The following is a 19,925-nucleotide window of genomic DNA, read 5'->3' as shown; positions in this document are numbered from 1 at the left end:
CAGACAGATGGACTTTCTGGAGATCTTTTGAAGTAGCTATTAGCACAAATCAAAGCTTGCATGCGTTCTTATCTTTCTCTTTGCCCTTCTAGAATATTCATAAATGAATTGGAGTCTTGTTATTCATGTGATAGAATAAAGCAGATGAATCATGAACTAAAGTAACTTCATTGTTTTGTTATATTTTCTATCAATACCATTCATAATTAATAAGTTGCACAATCATTCCTGGATGAATTAAGTTTTATTCCCATTTGTTAATCATTGTCTCGGGCCATGTATGTTTCATTATTGACAACATCTGTCCATATTTACTCCAAGAATTAAGTTATAGTTCAAAACCTAACTTTTCTTAAGTGTTTGAAATGACTATGTGGTGTTCTTAATTTCAGCTGCTGTTTCATCTCTCTCAGTAGGTGCCTATTTTATTGTTAAAGGTCACACTCATTTGTCTGCAGCAACAAAGGCAGCCTTAAAGTTGGCTGTGGATTTGACAGACAGTGGTCCCTATAAGTGATGGCCTTAAGGACAGGCCTGGCACTGGGAGACAGTCACCACAGCAAGGGAAATAACAGATAACAAATCATGCCACTATTTTTCCTCCTGGCGTGATTGACGATATCACAGCGGGTGCAACTTTTCAATGTCCTCAGATTAAAACCGCTCAAACAAATGAGTTCTGAACATACTGTCCAGGGTATCAAAGTAGGTTGCTGCAGTCAAAAATGGTTTCAGAAAACCATGATTTTGTCTTTTTTTTTAAACAACATCCATTCAGCGATCATGTAGAAGTTTCCAATTTTAATATTGCTTTATTCAACGCAAACTTTATAAAAATAAATAAACTGATAAAATCGCACTTCACAATAAAATCAAGGCTTCCACAATAACACACTGAAGTAGGTGAGTGCACCTTTTATTTATGCATACCTATTACTAATAGACTTGCCTAACTGAATGGATCCCCACTTGACATCAATTTTCATCCACTTGCTGAAATTTGTACTGTGTTCCACACATGCACTATGTACTGTGTACTCTAAACAAATCTGTGACAATGCACATTTTGTGTTGAATTGTATGATGGCCGTGCTTAAGTTAACACTTGTTTTAAGTAAATGATGAATTTGCCCAACGCTGAAACTGACACGGCAGCCCTAAAACAAATACTTGACTGACTTTCAACAATATGGCATCTCGTAAAACTGATCTGTAAAAATGAATAATTTAGAAAAAATGTTTGTTTAAACAGATGTGACTTACATCGTATTTACCAACTGTCAGGCAGCCAGAATATTTAATCAACAGCATTATAAAATATTTATTTCAAAAAATCGTTCTGTAATGCCACAAACCTCCATTCACTGTTCAGGCAAGTAAAACAAATCATTCATCAAGCAGGATTCGTTATATCTGGTTGGTGAATTCAGTTACATAGTTACATACAAACCTACTACTGGACTTTAATAAGCGAATGCCTCAGGACTTTAACTACTGTATGCATATCAGCCCAAGCATCGCTGAGACCATTCATGGTCTCAAAGTATATGCGATTTTCTAAATGCTCAGCAGCACAGTTTAAGAATTTGCAGTGCAGGGTGAGTGATGTGATCAGTACATAGATGAAACTAGCCATGGTTTTCTGATTCCTTTGTACTGAAGCGGATTTGTTACATGTCTGCTTTGTGCACAATGTATTTCTGTTATACTGATTTGTTGACCTGTGATTAAATGTTCTAATAAACTTAGGTGGCTGCTGTACAGACAGAACATCTGGAGCTGCGTTTAATTTCATGTCAGATTTAGACAGGAAACACCTGCCTAGGTGAAGTAATTAAAAAAAAGAGAGATTAATCCATGTGCTGGGGAACTGAATGTCACAGTCATCGCGTTGGAAGCAATGTCAACAAATACAATGGTCAAAATTAATTTAGACTAAGTGATCTAAAATGCACAAAAAAATTAATTTGTCCAAATATTATCACATCATTCTGCAGCATAGACACCGGAAGCAAATTTTTCCAAAATCTTAGAAATGAATGCTTTCAGACACCAGTTCAAGTATTTCTTTATAACTGCTGTACATCTGTTGTGGAATTCACCCAACCAGTGAAATTCATTTAATGTGATATTTTAAGAATAATTTCAGAATACCTTTGTCTGTGTTTAATTATCCCAGACAAGACTGAGTTACTAAAATACTGCTGAAAAAGAGTAGATGCTATTAATATGAAATAATTGTGCAGTCACCTTCAAGGAAGGATCTGTCATGAACAAGTGTAACAATTGCAGTTGCTACAGATTCAATCTGGTTACAATTAGGAATATCATGATAGAGCAACAAAGCACAGTATGTAAAAGACATAATGAATGGGTTATTCTTTTCTCCCTATTCATACTATTGTTAACCATGAAAATCATGACAATTATGACCGGTCAACTGTAAATAGTTAAGGCCACTTACCAGACCTTTTAAACCTGTTTCTTTGAAATTTGCTTGTTGGCATTCTGCCACTTACTTAATGGGATACCATGTCATGTTGTGAGAAAATATAACTATTATCTTCATGTGTAACATCCAGGCACAATTTACAAGGTATTGACATGGGAGAATGTATCTACTTCAGCTTAACAGAATGTAACACATTTGTACAATGGATATTTTCTTTGCATCATGCTTTGAGTTACTGCATTCAAGTGCACTGGGATGCTAAATATTCTGGAGATCCTTGAAGGAGAAATATATTGTATTAAAATGTGTCATAATCCTTAAATACTATGAAGGAACATATCTATAAATGTACTGATGTTTCTCAGTCACCACTTGTTACCATGTTTTATGCTTTAGACTTGCTGGTTATAAGTGGCTTGGGAACAGACATTTTGTGTAGAACTGCCCTTGATATGAATGCACAAGGTTTTGTTTCAGTGACATCATGAATAGGAACAGTGGACCATGAGCTACAATCCCTAGAAAGACTGCCGCTAGAGCAATGCTTCATTATGTCACATCAGGGGGAGTTTTATACAAAATGCTTGTTCCCAGATTGCTTATAACCAGTGAAGCTAAAGCATAAAATATAGAAATAAGGGATGACTAAGTGAAAGTAGAGATATCTTCATGTGTAAAAGCCCGTAAGACAATTTGACAAAACACTTTAAAGGTTTAACTCTCAAGGCAAATAATATTTCTGAAGTTTATATTCAGCTGCAGAGTATATTTGCAACAGTTATGGTAAATTATTGTTCTGATGAAGCTAAAGACAAGAAAGAGGCTGATAAATGTAAGCTTCCAAATGAAATTAGTGAATCTTAAATTGGCCCAGGAGAACCAATTGTCTGCGAACTGGACTGTGGTGTGCACTATGCCTTCTCAGATTGGGTGAGTATCAGCCTGAAATGTGTCATTACCTGTGAAAAGTGGCCCTGTGACAGCAGCCCTCAAGCATGTCCCTTCTGGCAAGTCATCTAAAGAGCAATGCCGATACCATTTGCTGAGGGACTTGTGGGCGGAACTATTGCATCCTCCTTGTCCATGAATGAGGATATACGGATTTGAGATGAGGACCAGAAAAGAGGAGGGTAAACGCAGTGGTGAGGGAATGAAAAGCTAATGTTGCATCTTATTTAATTTCTTACCTTGCACTGCAGACATGTCAAAAGCACCACAAAAAGAGGAATGTTAATAAGTTAATTGAATATTTTCAGAGTGATACAATTCTAATTTGAAAGTTGGGAAATGGTCTCAAGAAATGAAAACCTCTTTTGAAATGGAACATTTATCCTAAAGAATACACTTGCAGGTTTAAAATGAATGCTAGTCTAAATGAATATCATCAGAGCAGAACTATGTCACATATTTACAAAAGGTCAACATCAAGTTAATACAATGGCCAAGGTTATAACTAAATTAAAAGCAAAAACACGTGGTGGTGTCTTCATCATATTTTTGCTCACATTAGGAATCAATGTTTCTTTCAGAGAAACCAAAAAGTTAAATTCCTGCAGGAAGTATGATTTTGATTTAATCAAATGAAAAAAAGTGATCAATTATGATTATAAGCAAAATCTTTACAAAAGTATTTAAAGAGTTTAATAATTTGAATTGTATAAATCTTTTTAAGCATTTTACCCAACAACAGAAGGCAATCATAAAATAGAATTTAAACACAAATAGGGTTAAAAAGGTGTCTGTTTATCCATGAAATTGTTCCTATGAGATTCAATGTATTACTATAAACATAGAAAGAATTAACAGAGTTTACTGATTATTATTTGTTTTTACAATGCATTTTAATGTTATCCATGCTTAAATCAGGTTTTTTTTTGTTAAATTGTTTTGGGAACACAAATGAACATTCTTGTCCCAGGAGCCATCATTATGTAGTGTGACGACACAATGTTTTTCATGCAAGATTAATTTGACAGAAACCAGAAACTACTGCAGTCAGAATCACATGACTATCAGCCCTATATATGATTGGCTCTCCTCAACAGCTATTTGACGATGTTCTTGTGACTATGAGATACAACTCTTTCAGCCAGTAGAAAGGTTGTTTTTCTTCTGTATGAATATTAGCCCCACTTGTAATTGCCTACACGATTGGAACAAATCCAGCTTCCCTCTCACCTCCCCAATAAAATGTGTTCTGTTGCTAATCCGCAGCTGATTTAGATCATTACAGTGCAATCAAGTCTTCATTTTATGCACAAAATCATATCACACAATACAAATGACATTACTCCTAAAACTGTGATACATTATCATATGTGCAATAGTAAAGCCTGGGGTAAGACGGACTGGCATGTTAGATGAACCACTTCAATTTCCCATCAATCAAATTACAGTTTATTGTTCAGCTGAACCACCTCAGGCAACACAAATCTAGAAACTGTCATTCACGAAACATTATATTTTTCCTGTCATATTATGCCCCAGACACAATCATATAAAGAATGTCATACTGCTACTGACTTCTAGATCCCTTAATTTAACAAAAGCTAACTCTACAACATCGTACTCAGTATACCAAGTTGTAACAGTATTAGGTTACTCCAATTTTATTAAACTGCATTAAGTAAATTTGATGCTTCCTAGACAATGATTTTTTAAAAAAATTTCATTCACTACAGGAAGTTGTTGGTAATAGTGTTTTCTATGGATCTATCAGAACCCTGAATGACTCCATTTAATGAAATAACTGAAAGTGCATTTTTTTTTGTAAGTTCACATTTGCTAATCAGTTATTCTTGTGGGAGAAAAATAAATCACAGCTAGGCATCTGGCCTGCTTCTGTGTGATTATATTCACATATGTGCATATATAAACACACGTACACATACAGACACACACAGGCATCTTAATGGGAAGATGCATATGTCAGGTAAGATGTTCTCTTCATTTCATTTTGTATATTAAACAAACATTATCTGATCACCTCTCCCCATGCTTAAATGATCTCAGTAATAGGGTGCTTAAGTGGGGTTTCACACATTTACATATTTAATGAACAATTGAGTTCCACAGAAAGTTTGGAATTGCTTACATTAAAGCAGGTCTAAAATTGAGAATGCTTCAATATTTTATTTACATAAATATTTATTTATTTCAACCTCTGTATCAAATCTAGTTTTATGGTCAGGAGTTTACAATTGTTTTTTTCATTATTCCCCATTTCCTTCATGACCCCCCAGTCTCCACTACACTGTTGCTTTGTCTTTCTCACAGAATGGTAGGATTCTAGCTTCAGACTCTTCATTATCATCGTCAGTTTGACTATGTAATTTACTCATTGATGAGCTCTATTCAAGAGCAGGGCTTGTTCAATTGATCCTCTGCCTGCCTAACTTGAAATGAAGTGTTCCACACCTTGCAACCCTGTCTCAAAATGCCACAGTTCCCCCAGCGAAGGCAGACAAGCTTAAGTGCCAGTCAAGTCTTGGATTTATACTTGAAACCATTTGGTTGGGTGTGCAATACTTTTCCACTGGCGCTGCTATGTCCTCAGGAGGGCTTTGTTCCGATATACATTAATAGGTACATGATTTATCACAAAACTCTTTAAATTTGACATGGCACATTTACACAGTTAAAGTAGTAAAACATGAAAATACAACATGCCGCAGCATGCATAAATGTTCTCCTTGAATAATTATGTTACATTTGAAAGTTAGTAGGCATGCACTAGCTTATAGAAGCTCCTTGGAGTTACAGTGACTAATGCATTCCGATATATGAATGCAGTTCGTTCTGCTATTACTCTACAGTTGTGCCCCTCTGCACCCATGTGCTATAGAAAATCATGATGTTGAAGATTGCTAGTAGAAAATTCAGTAGAAAGCTTATGTTATCCAAACAATGTCCAAAATTCATTAATCTTGTTATAGCTAACTCGCACTAATTAAATGTGCGTTATAGCAGAATGACCTGTATGGTTTCATAGCAGTTATTTTACTAGAGTGATAATCCAGAGAACCTGAGTTAAAAGCCCACCATAGCATTTTGAGAATTCCAAACAATTATATAGTGTAAACAGAATCAATTTAGCTCCATGTGTCTCTTGGAAAGGGTTTCCCCACCATATTGTACTTTTCCCATAAGCTTCCATTACTTTGGTTCCAAAGTGTAAATCTAACTTCCTTTTGAAAGTTTCTCCTGAATATGCTTTTACTACCTTTCCAGGCAGTGCATTCAAACTCACTGCTTTAGAAATTTCTCCTCATTTCACACCACCATCTCATGGGGATCCTCCTGTTATGGACCATCCTGACTGTGGACATTTCTCTACCTTCACACCATAAAAATCTTGGATTTGTAGTCAGTTTTATTTTTTAAGAAACTGTCAAAATATAATGTTGATATCAGTAAAAGTGATCGTGAGGCTGTTGAATTGTTGGAAAAATCTAAATGGCTCACCTTTATCCTTCAGGGAAAAAAAATAACACATCATTAACCCATCCAATCTACAACTAACCAACACAGTTGATGTCTTATTGCCCTCTAAAATGGCCTAGCAAACTACTCAGTTGTATCAAAAACCATTTGCAATAGTTTCGGAAAGTCTATCAGTTCCTACTCCTGGAACAAAGGATGGACAACAAATGCTGGCTCCCATTAATGACACCCACATCCCAACAATGATTTTAAAATGCTTGAAGGACTAAAATAGTACCTCAACTCTTTTAAATGAATCGTTTGAATTTCAAAATTAGATTAAATCTAAATGTACAGCACTGTGAAAGAAAAATTATAATGGACATCTGGTTAGCCCCAGAATGCATGATTCCCTTATTGACATCCAAACTCATTATTTTTGCATAATCTTTCATATTTCTATAATTAACATGCATTTGTTTATCAAATTTCTAACTTATGAGATTCTTCATTCAAAAGGAAATAGACTGATTTTGGCATGAGTTACTTAAATGTAACATGTATGTAACCGAGCAGTAGTAAGTGTCGTGGCCTGCACTTTGTATTTTCATTTATCAATTACATCATCTTACAATTTCTGAATATATAATTAACTGCTACCAAATTTTAGAATTTACACTTAATATGGAATGCATATTTTTAATGGTGCAGTTGCCTGTATAAATCCATTTCTTTACTAACATAGAAACTAACAGACAACTTTGTTGTGGTTGGAAGAGTAATGAAACGTAAATCATAAGAATGCTTATGAACATCATTTCTGCTCCCATCATTGCAGCATCAAATGCATGCATAAATATATATATATTTCATACATCACACATATAAAGATTCTCGATTTTCTATTTATCATTTTGAGGCTCTTTTCTTAATTATTAACTTTCAAGTGCTGCAGTTTCCTTCTGCTGTTACCCAGTTACATTTATGATGCAATTTTGTGTTACACAGCAGTTTGTAATGTTTCAACAAGAAGGTATTGCAAGCAAAGAACTTGCATGAGGTTAGCTGACAAGATGGAAAGTTTGTACTGAAAAATATTATCATTATATACATATAATGCTATGCTCAGACTTACAACTATTTTGAAGATAATACAACCAGAGTGCAATTTGCAATCATTTCATCTTCTCTGTTACCAGTGTCCAAGGCTGATACATCCAATGACGTAGTACTACTTTTTAAAACTTGTGCAGAGAATGAACCATGCTAATACGCACATTAATTCTTAATAACATGAATACTGTAAGTGAGTGCCTTTTGCTGTTCTTCCTAGAAGAGTTTTGATGAATATGTAATATTTTGGCATGTGCCAACTTTCTTATAGTATTGACTTGAATGGCACTGGTATATGGCAAAGAGAGGCCAATCACTGCCTGAAAAGTGAGCGGTGGTTCCTGAAGAGTTGAATTTCCCATGGTTCTCCAACAGCAATGCTGATGTCAGCAATAACTAGAAATATTATGTTTCCTTATCATTTGCTGTGCCAATCTTCTCTTACCAAGTTCAAATCCAGGGATGAAAATTGTAATTCAAGATTTTCAGAAAGACACCCACATATTCAACATGTTCCACTGCTCCGGCCACTGTAAAGTTTGACAGAACCATCCCGATAGTTCTGTTCATTGTAAAGAATAGTAATTGAGGTTCTATAGCAAAACAAAGGCACACGATGCATAATCAGTAAAGTTCTAGTTGTACTGACACTTGAAAGAAGGGAAGTTCAAACTGCATACATGAATTTACCAAGAGTTCCTTTGTGATTCTGCATCCACCAAAATTGTGATCCATTCTTTACAAAATTAAAACTATCCTCATTAATGGCAAATTCACATTTCTTGCATGATTAATGTGTGGACTCTAAATTATAACACAATGAATACATTGTATGATTAATACGCTTGGTGCCACCTGCTCATGTATGAAGAAAGAATGTAAATTAACGTGCAAATTGCAATGGAGCATTTTAAACTATAGTTAAATTAGAAAAAATATTATTTTAATATATATCTTAGTTAAAATATGATGTAGACATGTGCTATTAGTTTATTAAGTTAATTGTCAGGACAAAGATCAGCAAATAGTGAATTTTGAGGGAAACATATCTTTTTGGCCATCTGTAGCAAAGAACCATGGCCCATGCTGACTATATTATGTCAGTGCCAAAATTTACACGATGCAAGCACATAAGTTGAAAACTTGCTTATAGAATTCACCCATTTAACTCAACGATTTAGTATTGACAGAATTTAACATTTGCAAGATGATTTGTTGTTAATTCTAACATCATCAAAGTGACTTCTGCACAATTTAACATGGCATGTTGGGCACACTTTAAGTCAGATGGTCAATTAAAAGAAATCATTTAAATTTGATTTCACATAGTTTTTTTTAATTCATACCGCATATTTGAAAGTATACGCTGCATAATTTCCTTCACATATAAAAGCAGTACAAGGTTATCATACTCCAATCATATGCCTTAAATTTTGTCATGGAATATTTGTGCCTTGCATCCATATTGGGATATTACTGGCCTACAATTGACAACTATGATCAATCCAGAACTGATCTTCATTGATGACTTTACATATTCTTTTTAAACAATTATTATTGCACGCAATTAGTATTGATGCCCAGCGCACAGAATTCTGGATTGCTAACCTATGCTTCAGTGTGCATGTTCTGGTGCAAAGCAATCATGATTCAAAGTAGAAGCTGAATTTTAGTTCTTATTCAGTTTAGCTATTGGTATTCGACCATGTTTATACAAGAGCAAGATCAAATTAAAATACCTGCATGAAGAAAGGTTATAGTGTTTGTTGACACAGTTTTGTGTGGCAGTTTGAATAAAATTGGTTCTTCTGGATACAAAAAAGAATGGAATGGCCTCTGGATGACTTTCTCTTTGTGTGGGAAAATCACCCACGTCTGATCTTTCTGATTTATAACTCCCCGCATAATTTTTTTATGCTTTAAAGCCACAAAGCTTTAGAAAAAAAGAGAACCCTTTTAAGTGTGCAAAATAAAGTGATTTCATTTGGAAAATGCAATATATTGTGTTAATATTGCAAGTAAAGAAAGAGTTAAAATGTTATTGCTCACTGCGCTCGGCCTTACATAAAAGAAGTGTTTTGCATACTAACAGCATCACAGGCTACAACACTGATTAGAACATTCTGCTTTATAGTCAAAATCCATAGCTCATTTTTTTCTGGAAATAATACCGTGGTAATTATAGATCTCATCAGCTGATAATTTCATTGGCATTGTACGATATTTCAAAGTGCTTAATAACAAAATTTACGCCAATCAATTCTTATCTGTTTTTAAAAAGCATTTGAAACATTGAAAAAGGATTGCAACATTTAAATACACACAGTATCAGTCTACTTACTGATCACATTCAATATATTTACTTGATACTGGAAATAAAACAGAATATGACAGTAGGATTACAACAGATAGTATGTATGTCAGATGATACAGTCGATGTTTACGTATCTTGCAATGGAAGAGAAATACCTCCTGATAAACAAATTAAACTGCACTGCTGTTCTGATGAGCTGGAAGGTTTTAAAATCTCAAAAGGCATCACAATCCAGAAGCCATATTTCAAGGTTCACTTCTTGCTTCATAAAGCGAACACCTTTGCATCTGTTACACTACTCGAAGCCACCATAAAATTGCGGGCAGTTATAATTAGATCCGCTTTCACATTCACGAATAATACTGTTGTTTGCCTGCCGCTTTGATTAAAGCAACCATTGTCTTCCAACAGCTAGCATTAATTCTTCCAAGATGGTTTTCTGATGAGGCGTTAGTTTATTCCAGACTGCTGTTTGTTGTCTAATTTACGCCAGGTCCCCGCTGTGTTCTGTTTAAACCACGCTCTTTGTCTTGCCTTTGAAATTTACCAAAACTTACAAGAAATCAATAGTTAATTGATTATTCACTTTTCTGCAGCTTCAAACAGCAAGCTTGCATAAGATCCTGGAGCAGTCGCCCTATTTTCAAGGCAGGAGGCTGTTTGGTGGCAGATATCTACAAGCATTTTACTGTAGGCACCCCCACGAGCTGTGCGGTGGCATGCAATGCCAGTACCCGATAAGAATAACGAAGACGGTCTAACGAAGCAGAGAAGTCACTGTGTGAGTTAGATCCTTTTTACTGCTTTAAATAAATGCCGATTTACTGGGGATCAGAAACAAGAATACCATGTCCTTCCAGACATTCCTCTGCTGTCACTTACTCTTTCCTTTTTGCATGGCATTGACCAATATGCCACTGCACCGGACTGATGTAAAATTTGCGTCGGAACTGGGATGAGGCTTGTACTGTACCTCTGACATGGAATAAGGATGGCAAGCACGTAACATTACGAAATCTAGGGCAAATGCGAGAGAGAGAGAGAGAGAGACAGATGGCGGAGCTGGCCAGAAGCCAAAGCCAGTGAAATGAATTACATTGCTGAATAACTGTACACCATTGATTCTGCCACTTGTTGCTGCATGGCAATAGGGGCCCTGATGTTGGCAGGAATCTCCTTACATGTCAATGTATGCCTCAGACAACTTTTCACACATAACTCACAACACTGACACCGATACGTCGCAACAGACGGTGCCTTGTGCAAGAGAAGGAAAAGAAGCACAATCTCTGCGATCTGGCCATTTTGCTTTTTGAAGAGTGGATTACTGGCATTCACAGACATAGTTATGTGCCACAGAACTCATGTGTGCTGAGTTGAAAGTGAACACACCCTCCCCACACTGGGTGGCACAAAGAGGCAACTCTCCATACAGCTACCACTGTGGGATGAAGATTTCACGAATCGTCACTATGCCTACAACGTGGCGTCCGAATTCCAAAGGAGAATATTTACTGATGGATAGAAGGGAAACTTGGTCCCAGGGCTACAATGTTTGGGTCTTTTCCGAAAGCCAGGCACAGTCGCAGCAGATTGTTCAATAAATGCACCATATCCTGGATGAAGCTAGACATTATGTGATGCCCAGGGGGCTTTGGAAATCAAATACGATGTTTGAAGTAGCACAATTTGAGGTACATTATAAAAAAAGCAATTTGAATTTCCAATGAGGCGATGCATATCTGCATGCTAATTAGACTAGTGTCAAGCCTAGTCTGCATTCTGCTGTTGATGGCTAGGAATGTGCTTGTAAGCTCTGCTGAGAGACCGTTTTCTGCATAAATTATCAGCTTTGTTCTACTGTTCATGTTTTTTTTACAAACAAATACAAAACCTAAGCATCAAAAAAGACTTCAAAAATAAAAATTATTGATCTATAAAACTTCCATTTGAGATTCTAATTAAGGTTGGCACAGAGTTAGATCATAATTAGTAAGTTGCACCACAGCCTCGATATATTAGACATTTAAGACTTATCTTTGTTTATACTTTCAGGTATTAAAGACTAATTACGAGAGAGAAAAAAATTATCAGGAACAGCCACCTAGTGGCAACATCATAATTTCTTCCAGCCTTTGGGGAAGGAAGGAAAATCAAGATTCTTTGGAAATAAAGGTTCCTGTTTGTTATACACCAAAGTGTTATGGTAATATATCTTTCTTTAATATATTAGCTTTCATGTTTTTTTATCAGCATAACCAACATCACTTAGTTTTTAAATTTCCATTTCAAAGCCTTTTCTTGTTTGCACCCACACAGATTAGGATGGTAAGGTATTGTATTTCAAATATATCACCACCACATTCCTAAAGTGTTAACATATACAAATTTTTGACATACAAAACCTCTTCATCTCAGAACAAACTAGATTGATCATTTTTTAAACACACAGAGAAGCCACCCATTCATTTTACCATTCATTTTGAAACATGTCTGTACACCAGAGCACAGTGTACAAAGAGACGGAAATTAAACATGCGTATAGTAAGCCTTGTTCAATTTAGTGTGGGATTTTTTTGTATGTTTACCTTTCACCAAATAAGGTTTAGTGTCTGTAATTAATTCATTTTGTCCCTAACCTTCGAGCCAAAATCATGATATTAGCCAGAATGCAACCTAAAACAGGCTTTCAAAAATAAGCAAGAAAGGGTAGAAGCATGGGAAAAATTAAACAAAAAGGGAATCTGTTCAGCAAGGCAGGAATAATTGCAGTGCAGTGAAAAATATTTACAAACCGATAATGGGGAGGCAGCGGAAATTTTGTGAAGAAAACAGGTGAGGAGGAATCAGGCAAACAAACCCCAATGTCATCACCCATTATAATGGCAGCAATGTTTTCATGTCATTTGTATTCTAAAGGTACTGAGCAAAAATATTTCTTACATTAAGGAAACCTAACTAACTGAGCAGCTTTAAGATTACACACAATCATTTCCTGGCTTTGTTCCAAGTTCTATTGTTTCGGATGATCAGTGTGTTATATCACCTCACAGTCTATGCCTTCTTTCACACCTCTGTAGCAAAATAGGAATGTTTCTTTTTTTAAAAACTCTATTTATGGGCAAAGTCTGCTTGAAAATCAGTGATGCACCCCTCCCCCACCAATATCTGAATTCACTCAAGGAGGAAGGTAGTAGGCACCAATGATTGCTGTCAGCGAGTCTGCCGCTTTGAACCATTATGTAAAATGCTTCCATTCTCAATTATTGCTTCTGCCATTTTCCAAAGATTTCTTTTGTTCACGAAACGAATTAACTTTGTAATTCTAGTGAGCTATTGACAGCATTGCAATTAAAGAAGTGGAACTTAATTAATCAGAGAATGCTTTATCCTCTAGCCTGCCACGTTTGTGTGGTCACAGTTATAATTTAAATATTTTCAAAAATCTGTGTAATTGTACAGAATTCCTTGGGTCTCGACACTGCATTCTGACTCCAGCGGTATGGTTCTCCCATAAACTCTGGACCAGATGGGCGCTCTGAGCCTGTACTTGCCATCAGGCAGATCACGGTCAAAATCTGCCTCCCCAATGATCACTTCCAAATTTTCCGGCAGATTAAAGCCGGCCCGTGGATGCCTGATGCTGTCGGTCGAATAAGAGGGAAAGGTGAGCTCTGCCAAGGCAAGTTAGAGACAACCTCAACAAGGGAGTGTTCTAACAGGACCCTGTTAGGTTAAGATTGGCAGAGGAGGGAGAGAGAATGGAGGGTAATGGGTAAAGCTTACCCAGAATAAAGGAGAGCCTCTCTGGTTATGCCGTTTAGGCCACAAGGATGGACTATTCTGTACACAGACCCACTACTGGGACATTGTGCCTCTGATGCCAATGGCATCTGCCAGCCAGTTCCAAAAACGCCACTTCCTGTCAGCAGGCGGTCCCTGCATCCAGCTGGTAGTGGGTGGGGGAGGAGGGGGGGAACTGCTCCACTCAGGTCAACATGTCAGTGGCACCACAAAACCCGTTGCTTACCGGTATCTTAACGAAGAAAACCGCCTGGACAGCAGCAGGCTGCCAGTCTGCTTCCCAATTGGGCCCTGAGAAATATTCCCAGTGGTGGGAATCTGTCCGAGTGCCATCCTGACTCAGCCCTCTTGCCCCAGCCACACTTACAAGCTCAAAGAATTCAGCTGGAATTGTACCCTTGGTGGGTCAGCGGCATGTATGGTTGACAAATTTGATTGGACATCTTGGAGTTGATCATGTGATAGTCGATCACATGACTTCTACAAATGTCACTGCCTTTGCCTTAGATTGGTTGGGATGCCTGTGAGTGAATGTTCCCATTCATGATTTTGCACCAATGGCAGTTGTAATAAATTGCAAAGACTCAGCAGGCTACCCTCAGCAGACAAAGTCTTTTATCCAAGTGCAGGTGTGATCTCCGGTAATCTCAATATTTGCAACTAAGGTCCTTCTGTTTTCATCCTTTACAAATATAATTCCACTCCTTTTAAAATTATGTGTTTGGATATGAAAATTCAGATCGTACTGCAGAAGCTTATTAGATTAGATTACAGTGTGGAAACAGGCCCTTCGGCCCAACAAGTCCACACCGCCCCGCCGAAGCGCAACCCACCCATTCCCCTACATTTACCCCTTACCTAACACTACGGGCAATTTAGCATGGCCAATTCACCTGACCTGCACATCTTTGGACTGTGGGAGGAAACCGGAGAACCCGGAGGAAACCCACACAGTTACAGGGAGAACGTGCAAACTCCACACAGTCAGTCACCTGAGGCAGGAATTGAACCCGGGTCTCTGGCGCTGTGAGGCAGCAGTGCTAACCACTGGGCCACCGTGCCGCCCACCAAGGTAGGGGTTATGACCCTACCAAGGTAGGGGTTTTGACAAGGTAGGGTGTGGCATGGTGTCTGCAGTCTCTTCCTGTGCTGTCTGGGTTGGAGACTATTTTGAGAAGCACATATTTCAGGATGTCCCCTGCAAGTATTATTAGCATCTAAATAGAGTCATAGAAGGGTCTGTGCAGCACGGAAACAGACTCTTCGATCCAACTCCTCCATGCTGCCTAATCTAGTCCCATTTGCCAGCACTTGGCCCATATTCCTCTAAACCCTTCCTATTTATATATCTATTCAGATGCCTTTTAAAAGTTGTAATTGTACCAGTCTCCAGCACTTCCTCCGGCAGCCCATTCCATACACACACACTATCCTCTATTTGAAAAAGTAGCCCCTTAGGTCCCTTTTATATCTTTCCCCTCTCACCCTAAACCTATGCCTCTAGTTCTGGACTCCCCCCATCCCAGGGAAAAGAGCTTGTCTAATTGCCCTACCCATGCCCCTCATGATTTTATAAATCTCTATAAGGTTCACCCCTCAGCCTCCGACACTCCAGGGAAAACAGCCCCAGCCTATTCAGTCTCTCCCTGTAGCTCAAATCCTCCAACTCTGGCAACATCCTTGTAAATCTTTTCTGAACCCTTTCAAGTTTCACAACATCCTTCTGACAGGAGGGAGACCGGATATTCCAAAGTAGCCTAACCAATTTCCTGTACAGCCGTAACATGACATTCCAACTGCTGTACTCAATAATCTGTCCATTAAAGAAAAGCATACAAAATGGTACTATCATGTGACCTTCATTTTTTACATTTAGATCTCATGGGACCATTCAACAAATTTACAAAAACTAAGCAGTTGGCTGCAAGTGGAACAACAACAAATACCAATTAAAAGACCATGTGCCCAACCTACCAATAAGGGAAGCTGAAAATGTATTGCTGGAAAAGCGCAGCAGGTCAGGCAGCATCCAAGGAGCAGAAGAATCAACGTTTCGGGCATAAGCCCTTCTTCAGGAACCTACCAATAAGGGAAGACAATTTTGAAGTGACTTTGTCATTCCAAAGTCTTTGGAAGTATCATAGAGTGTTTTTGGACGTGCCTAGGTGAGTTCCTAGATTTGACAGGGAGCACTGCTATATTCTGATAAAGAGGATGGAGCATTTGGTCACCTGCCCACACAAAGGCTGGAATTTTCCTGGGCCCTTGAGGGTGTGTTTCGGGGGAGAAGCGTCATAAACTCAGGTTGTGGTACGTTCGCCTGGCAATTTCAACAAAGGAAAGTTGCTTCAAAATGTTATGTGCAGTGAGAACTATAGAGGGCAGATTTCTAGCCAGCCTGGTGGGTCAGTAGTTAACACAATTTTTAAAAATGATTTTAATGAGTGGCGCATGGAGACCGCAGTCTCATAGAGCCCCATGTGGTTAAAGGATGCAGCAATGAGGCCAATGACAGTGCTGCCTCTGCCATTCAGTCATCCGGAGAGCCACAGTGTGTGGAAGTCACAGAAGGGAAGGGAGATTATTGTCAGGTGATGGCTGAAGTGGGGAGTGGAAGTTGGAGCACCAACAGCGCGGGGGGGGGGGGGGCGGAGGAGTTTGGAAGGTGGCTGCACTAATAGGTTGGCATTTAAAAGAAACAGCGCCTCTAATGGGTAGGCAGGGGTCATTGCAGGTGGTAGCACCAAAGGAGAGGCACTCAACAAGAATTAAGCTGGCAGTGGGCAGCATGGTGGCTTAGTGTTTAGCTCTGCTGCCTCACAGCGCCAGGGAGCCGGTTTCGAATCCAGCCTCAGGTGACTGCCTGTGTGGAGTTGTCATGCTCTCCAGTATCTGTGGGGTTAGGAACCCACCCCACCCACCCTACCCCACCCCACACCGCCCACCACCCCAGGTCTGGTTTTCCAGTTTCCTCTCATGGTCCAAAGATGTGCCGGCAAGGTGGATTGGCCATGCTAAAGAGCCCTGCACTGCTCAAGGATGCACGTGCTGGGTGGATTAGCCATGGGAAAAGCGGGTTAAGGATGGGGGGGGGCGGGGTTTGGATGGTCTTCGGAGGGTTGGTGTGACTCAATGGGCCAAATGGATATTCTCTGCACTGTAGGGACTCTGTGAGAAGTACTTACGCTCAAGGGCCTAGCCAGGGAAGTTTCTTGGGGGGGTTGGGTCGCACCCATGTTGTGGGAGAGGCAGTGGCCTAGTGGTAATCCAAAGATCCATGGCAGATGATGGGATTTGAATTCAATCTTTAAAAATCTGGAATTAAGGGTGTAATGATGACCATGAATCCATTGTCAATTGCCGGAAACCACCTGGCTTAATAATGCCCTTTAGGAAAGGAAACTGCCATCTTTACCTGGTCTGGTCTATATGTGACTCCTGACCCACAGCAATGTAGTTGGCTCTTATCTGCCCTCAAGGCAATTAGGGATGGGCAATAAATGCTGACCTAGCCAGTGATGCCTTCATTCCTTGAATGAATAAAAGAAATGAACATGCAGTGCAATGAGGGAGTCCACCTGCCTCATGACCCACCCAGGCTTTGTGACTTTCCTGCCTGGAGGGCGAAGCTCAGAAATGGGGAGGGAGTGCCAAGCACAGCAGGAACAGCAAGAGAACCAGCTTCTGGGTGGGCACCTGGAGAACGCTAAGGGATGGGTCTGGGAAGAGCTTTTCATCCAAAGAAGGGCAATCCACTTGGAGATACTTCTGTAAACAGCTCAATTCGCTGCAGAGGTCCATGTGGTATTGTTAACACAGGCTGAGGATCTCCAGGGAGACCACCATTGACCTATGCCCCAGTCCTCATACACGAGATTTGGTAGCTAGCAAACAGCACTGATCCTGAAGATCACCTGGGCACCAACTATTTAACTTTTACACCTCTGGTCTTTTCAAAGATTCACTGAGGACATATGTGAGATCACCGAGTATGCAACCCAGCCATTCATCGGGGAGATGTTATTACAGGGAGCAAGTGAGGACTGCAGATGCTCGAGATCAGAGTCAAAAAATGTGGTGCTGGAAAAGCACAGCAGGTCAGGCAGCATCCAAGAAGCAAAAAAGTTGACATTTCAGGCATAAGACCTTCATCAGGAGATATTATTACAAGCACGCCCAAGAGCACTGTGACAATGTGGGATAACAACACAAGGCAGACAATCAGATGGAGAGATCTTTGATGTCAGTGGATTCCATCAGTTGCAATGTTCCATTCATTGCATGGATGTGGCTCCCAGTTTCCCATGGACCAGCCGGCAGCCTCCATCAGCTGGAAAGGATTCCATCTCATCAACAGACAACTAGTTTACAACAATTAGATGAAGTTTTTCCAGTTGCATGAACATTTTTAAAGAAACATCCATGATCATACACTCTGAATTGCTTACGGATAAATTGAATTTTTAAGTCCACCATTATTTTGTTTTAAAGAAATGCACTCAAGTCCAAGATAGGTGAGGACATAAATTCAGCAGCTGTCTAAAATACGGGTGTGGATTACACCGAGGCCCAGGAGGATTCATAGAATGTCACACCTGGAGAGTGTCAACGGATCTTCAGATAGTTATGCTTCAAAGGGAGAGATGTCATTCCAAAAACTGAACTGTGATCTCCCTTGGACTGCTTTCCAGACTGCGGACACGATATGAGTTGAAAGAAAGGCAATTCTGGGTAAAAGGCAGGTTTGTGTTTTACTGTTTGAGGAATATACAAGAAATGGTTTTGAAAATTAAACAGAGGTCTTGGTTTCTGTATCTGTTAATGTGATAAGAGTGCTCGCATGCAGGTGTGCCAGGTCATGATCCAAGTTACAAGGTGCTGAAGTGTACTAAGCTGAAAATGTGTTGTTGGAAAAGCGCAGCAGGTCAGGCAGCATCCAAGGAGCAGGAGAATCGATGTCTCGGGCATGAGCCCTTCTCCAGGCTCACGCCCGAGACATCGATTCTCCTGCTCCTTGGATGCTGCCTGACCTGCTGCGCTTTTCCAGCAACACATTTTCAGCTCTGATCTCCAGCATCTGCAGTCCTCACTTTCCGCTGAAGTGTACTGAGGTGACAAAGCTAAGAACTTCTTCCACTTCACACTCCGGTTAGCTCTCTCTCTCTGATTACTGAAAAAAGTGTCAGCAACCGCCACTATTGAAGGAAACAAGACAAACCCCTTTCAGCTAACTGCTTAATCAAGAATCTCCAAATAACATTCACTGACAAAATCAGCCCTCCTAGAATCACCCATCCCAACAGCCATAACATTTCAGAAGCTATTTGCCATTAAGCCAAAAATTGATTTATACCTCTCTTTCACTTGTACTTTTGGATTTGCTCCTCATTTCTATCCTGTGTATGTATAATATATGTTTTATTGTATTTTCTCCAGATTTGGGAGCAAATGAACTCACTCTTTCTTCAACTCAAGAAAGCCTGGTTAAATAAGCTCTTTTTTAAAACATCAATACATCTGGACTGGGAAAAAGTGTCCCTGAGAAAAAGAAATTTTAAAAATTAACCTTGCTGTGATCATTTGAGAGAGGGGTGATGAGAAAAGGAGAGCTTAAACATTTGAGAATATCCGATGGTGAATTGTAATGAACTGGGGATCTACATCTGGGATGAGGGTCAGCCTTCAAGAATGGATAGCTGGGGAAAATATTTTCCCATTAAATAAATGGCTATGCACTCCCATGAGGAACACGCACACTGCAGGAGATGAGCCAAAAGACAATCAAGCAAACCACCGAATGTAGGATTCAGGTGCCAAGTC

At 39.2% G+C, this 19,925-nt stretch overlaps 1 long non-coding RNA gene across 1 annotated transcript; it reads left to right on the top strand.

Moving 5' to 3' along the window:
- Positions 1–1,031: 1,031 nt before the first annotated feature.
- On the top strand, positions 1,032–16,117 carry LOC122549392 (uncharacterized). The gene is made up of 3 exons (XR_006311517.2): positions 1,032–11,995; positions 12,357–12,507; positions 15,982–16,117. It is a non-coding gene; the product is annotated as an uncharacterized LOC122549392 (long non-coding RNA).
- The last annotated feature ends 3,808 nt before the right edge of the window (positions 16,118–19,925 follow it).

The sequence above is a fragment of the Chiloscyllium plagiosum genome, unplaced genomic scaffold, assembly GCF_037043375.1.
Source record: "Chiloscyllium plagiosum isolate Xiang-an unplaced genomic scaffold, Cpla_swu_hap1 HiC_scaffold_4, whole genome shotgun sequence".
NCBI lineage: Eukaryota > Metazoa > Chordata > Chondrichthyes > Orectolobiformes > Hemiscylliidae > Chiloscyllium > Chiloscyllium plagiosum.
The sequence above is the reverse complement of the archived record's forward strand: the minus strand, read 5'-3'. Positions and strand labels throughout refer to the sequence as shown.